Raw genomic sequence first — 5,141 nt, 5'->3', positions numbered from 1 at the left:
CACAGAAGGATGAAGGAAACATTTCTTGGCCAGCCAACCGCTGGAAGCATGATGACAAACCCCAAACCATCCTTGAAGTTGGCAATAATCAAGCCTCAAGTTGACAAGTCAGCCTCGCTAAAGCCAAGTAGGCTATTAAAACTGTTTGTATAGCTAAAAGAAATAAAACACTGGTAAACAGCAGCTTAAACTGAGCGAAGATTCACCCAATTCATAATCAAGCAAAAATGACATGGGACAAGAGCCAAAGAATAATCTTAAACAAATTTTTAGCTCTCTAGAATCTCAGGTTAACCAGACGGCAGTCTTTTCTAAAGCACCATTTTATTCAAATTTTTGATTGAAGATTTTGCCTCTTAAAGGGAAATGTGCATTTTGTCATGAGGATGCAGCCCAGTATTTTGGTTTTCTCAGAAAGACTTGTTTTCCAGCTTATATGATAAATGCACAGTGTACTAAGTGTTTTAGGTGTGGCAGATACAAGCATCCATATATATCCAGCAGAAGCATGAGACATGCAACCTTTTTGACTATGTGGATGGGCTATGTCAGGTGAAGAATATGAGTTAGTATTTCAAAACTCCATTTCTTTTTTATTTTAAAACAGTTAACAATTTTATTTTCACACTTCACAGTACAAATAAAAACTGCCCCCTTGTTTGGTTCTATTTCTTCCCTTCAAAACTGTTCTCACTCTGATAGGAAGGGGGAGCGAGTCTTTCTTATCATGCTATTAAGGAAACACCCAGAGTCATAGCACCATGATCTCCTGGTGAAGCAGAACAAGTAATGTAAAACTGACATAAAGAGATCTCCCTTTATCCTCATCTGTCTGGTTGAGTGATTCTAGGCCCAGTGGACACCATCATGGGACAAGCAGTAGGTCTCATCATTGGGGGCCCAGGCATCGTTGGCATGTGACTTCCTAGGGGTGGCCTCATTCTAGAAGCAGGTCCTACTGGCATCATTCCAGGAGGAGGAGGACCCATCATCGGCTTCATGGGAGGGCCCCTAGGGGCACTGGCATTGTACCAGGACAAGGAGGACCTGGAAGACTGGGGGGAGGTGGAATCATCGCCCCTGCAGGAGGAGCAGAGAATGGAGCAGGAGGTATTTTTCCATGTTGAAATGCAGCCGTTGTTTTGTCAGTCAGGCTCTGGGCCTGCTCTGCCATCCACTCCTGGTAGCAGTGGTCGTTCCCGTTCTCTTTGTGCTTCCTCCCACTGCAGGGTGTCTTTCTCACAGATGGAGAGTCATGGGTGAGGTATGTATCACAGTAGTCCCAGTAAAACTTGGGCATGTTCCCTCCAGGCCATTGGCAGCTCCATTCTCTCACACCTCCATTTCATCAACCACAAATCCGCTGGATTAAAGTAAGTGAAATGAGAGTAAGCAACGATAACGTTAAATGCTGTGGGGAAGGAGGAGGTAGGTCAGAATTGGTCATTGCTTGGATTCCCACCTTGACAAACATTATCACAAACCCAAGAAGGACCTTGATCCTCATTTCCAGAGAAAATAAACAAAAAGGAGATTTATTCTAAACATGTTCTTTGAAATAGAGAACTTTATAATAACAACAGTATTGCCAGGAAGTTTGCTAATGATGCAGAGAAAGCGGACACCTTTCAACTCAGGTGGACAGAATTTAGATAAAGGTAAGCGAGGTGGGAGAGCCGATCATGTTCTAGGAGATAGGGGCTTTCACAGATTAAATAGATTTTTTTAATGAAAAATTGGCTCTGATCATATGTAAGAGGGATTAAATTTATTCAGTGTCACCCCAGAGGTCAGAATAGGATCCAAAGTTTTAATAACAAAAGAACTGAGCTGATTAAGCTGCCTCCCAATGTGGTCAGCGGCTTTTTAATGTGGTGAGCTCCTTGTTACTTGAAATATTCAGGCCCTCTGTATAAAGTGTGGAAGTTGTCTTTTGGCCATACAAATCTGTGGCAAAAGCTTTGATCATTTGACTGAAGCAGCATTTTCCCTCCGGAGGACTGTGCGATCATTAGTGCAAGATTCGTTGTTAAAGAGACAGGGCCATCATTGTCAAGTAGCTGATGCTGCACAGGATCTGATCCTCTAAGCAGGTCGGATTTTGCCTTTTCTCTTTAGACAATGTGTCAAGGGATCCTATTACAGCGGTGGGATTGTGCCCTCTGCCCTTCTGGTTCACAGTGAAAGGCGGCCCGGCATGACACCTTCTTCTGGTTTTGAACTCTCCAGCTAATGACCAGGTGAGCGGACACTCAGCCTGTCAGTGTTGTGTCAAGTTTTATTCCAGGATCAAATCACTGGACTCAGCCCCTCTCTTCCTCATCTCAGCTCCCAGGGTTCTCTTGGAGAAGAAACAGGAACTTTGTGGGTGGACCAACAGGAGGGAGGAACCTGGGATCAGGAGGAAATAAAGGCATCATCTGGCTTTTAGAAAAACCAGGCGCAACAGAGAAGAGGTTCTATTATCAGAGTTAGAGAGTGCTTTAAAACTTTGACCCAAAGCAAGCTATAGAATGATCTTTTCAGTGTATCTCTCAGTATAAGAAAAACCAAAACATAAAATAATACTACATTTTTTCTGTAGGTACATATAATTGTAGCAAAAGCAAAGAAACATCTTGGAAGGATTTATTCTGAGCTGATGCTAGATTGCTAACTGGTTATTTTTAAAAAGAGCCTGGGATTGGAGAGATGGTTAGTGATGTCCATGTCTCACTGATATAATTACTCAATTTAAAGACTGTGCATGTACACCTGTATGGTACATGTACAGAGTATCTCTGAAAGAAATTGAAGAGTTAAGAGTCTTTGACTCTAGGGAGGAAGACTCAGTGGCTAGAAGTAGTGCTAAGAGACTTACTTTTGCCTACAAGTCCTTTTGTACCTTGTGAATTTTGTTCCATAAGCATCTGTTATACAAAATAAGTAAATATAATTCAAAATGGAACAATAATTGGAAAAGTCAATTTTAAGCATTCATAATAATAACACCTAACATGAACTAAAATTCTATTCTAAAGGGCTGGCACATCATTTAGAACAATAGTTGAAAGGCTGAGCTTTGCAGAAGGGGAAAACTTGGTAAGAGGGGAGGAAAGTCCACTTTCAGGTCTTAGGAGTTAGGCTAGGTCAGAACCTAATGGTGCCTGAAGGTCTGAGACCAAGGGTAGAATTCTTGAAAACAGGTCCAAAAAAAAAAAAAAAAACCCCCCCCCCCCAGCTATTTACACCAACCCCCAAGTGCCTTAGATTAAGAATCAGAACAAGTTAGTCTAAGATATTAATAAAGCTAAATAGAGCTGACTCAACAAAAACATAGAGGAAAAAGAAGAAAAACATAAGAAATGGACAGGAGAGAGGTGGCGGGGGAACCAAGAGAAGAGAGATGGAGAGAGAATGAGTATGACTTGGATTTTCCACTAGACTAGGAAATTCGTGATGGTATATATGGCATTTCTATGCTTCTGGGTTTTTCAAATATTTGTTATCTATTGATTCTTAAGGGACCTGTTAGCATCTAAGTCATAGTGTCTGGAGGTTCATGGAGAGAGAGGCCTCCTTCTGGTCTGATAGATGCAACAAAAGATGTGTACTGGAAAAAAGATGATGGACCTGAGATAGGTAGAAAGGTAGAAATAAGCGAAAAATAGAACCCTGGCAGTGGGGGTGTGAAGGTAAGAAAAGGTGGTTACAACTGAAATCCTGCTTTAAATTTGAATTCCAAAATCCTAATCAACATCTATTAACTTTCCTGGCTAGCAGACAATTTTACCCTAAGGCTGGATGGAAACAAAGGATGAAAGCAAGGGCATTTGGCTTTTTCAAGTAGTGGTTTAATTGTCTTTAATTTGCCTTTTTTTTTTTTCCAGTTTTTGGCCAGGGCTGGGTTTGAACCTGCCACCTCCAGCATATGGGGCTGGCGCCCTACTCCCTTGAGCTACGGGCACCACCCTTTTTTTTTATTTTTTTGAGACATAGTCTTGCTCTGTGGTTTATCATAGTTTACTGCAATCTCCAACTCCTGGGTTTAAGTGGATCTCCTGTTTCAGCCTTACAAATAGCTGGGACTATAGGTGCCCACCGCATTACTCAGCTAATATTTCTATTTTTAGTACAGATGGGGTCTTCCTCTTGCTCAGGCTGGCCTTGATCTCCCGGTCTCAAGCAATTCTCCCACATCAGACTCCCAAAGTGCTTGGATTATAGGTGTGAGCTACTGTGCCTGACCTCATGAAATGGCTTTTATCACCATCCTTTTAGACTTGAAGTCAAAAGTCAAGGGGTAGGACATGTGTTGATCACAGATTTCACTATCCAGGGGCTCATTTAGCTTCACTGTTTACATTTGGCAGGACTTTCCAGTAGAGGTCAGGGCTCTTGGGAACAAGGGCATTCCTCAGAGATTTTAAAATTGAAAGCTGTCCACTGGGCTGCGCCATTTTGGGATGTCTCGTTGGACACCTTTGTCCCTTCACTTAAGGCCTAATTGTGGCACGATAGCCAGGATGGCTGTTGAGTCTTCACTGTCTGTCTCACTTCTTCAACTGGGATGGGTGGAAGACAATTTCTATCTATCCCAGATGCATAAGGGGACATTCTATCCATCTTCTCAGTACCTTCCTGCTCTGATAGACATACTTCATTTGCTATCACAGAGAAACTTTTTTTCTGGGCATTTTCTTAGCTCCCAACCTTTAACTTAAGATTTAAAGTTGTTTTCTTATCTACCATCAATTTATCTGATGTCCAGAGAATTTATATTTTACTTATATGGAAGATATACTAACAGCATACACTATCATACATAAGAACAATGAGTAACAACAATGCAGATAGCTTTCCACTCTTTAATAACTGCACAAAACTTTCATATTCCTATTCAATTCATATTCAAAGCACACCTGAACCAAGGAAAATGTTATGGGCTGTCAAGAAGGAAGATTTAAATGAGAGAGGATGTTCCTGCAAACCTCCCTATTTTATGTCACTATCTGGGGTTGTCCATCACAAGAGATAGTTTTTTTATGTTTTATCAAAAATCTGGAGAACATTTTCCAAAAAGTTTACAACTTACTTTTACTTTCCCCATTTCACTGTCTTTTGGGAGGAGCAGTAGGATAAGTTCAGGAAAAGAACCACTT

The 5,141-nt window shown here is 41.3% G+C and overlaps 1 pseudogene; it reads right to left on the bottom strand.

Moving 5' to 3' along the window:
* Nucleotides 1-824: 824 nt before the first annotated feature.
* LOC100951400 lies at nt 825-1,300 on the bottom strand (annotated as a pseudogene).
* Between the last annotated feature and the right edge of the window lie 3,841 nt (nt 1,301-5,141).

This window comes from Otolemur garnettii, unplaced genomic scaffold, assembly GCF_000181295.1.
Source record: "Otolemur garnettii isolate 467f Iridium unplaced genomic scaffold, OtoGar3 scaffold00005, whole genome shotgun sequence".
NCBI classification, from domain to species: domain Eukaryota; kingdom Metazoa; phylum Chordata; class Mammalia; order Primates; family Galagidae; genus Otolemur; species Otolemur garnettii.
Note: the sequence above shows the minus strand (reverse complement) of the source record. Positions and strands in the feature narration are given on the sequence as shown.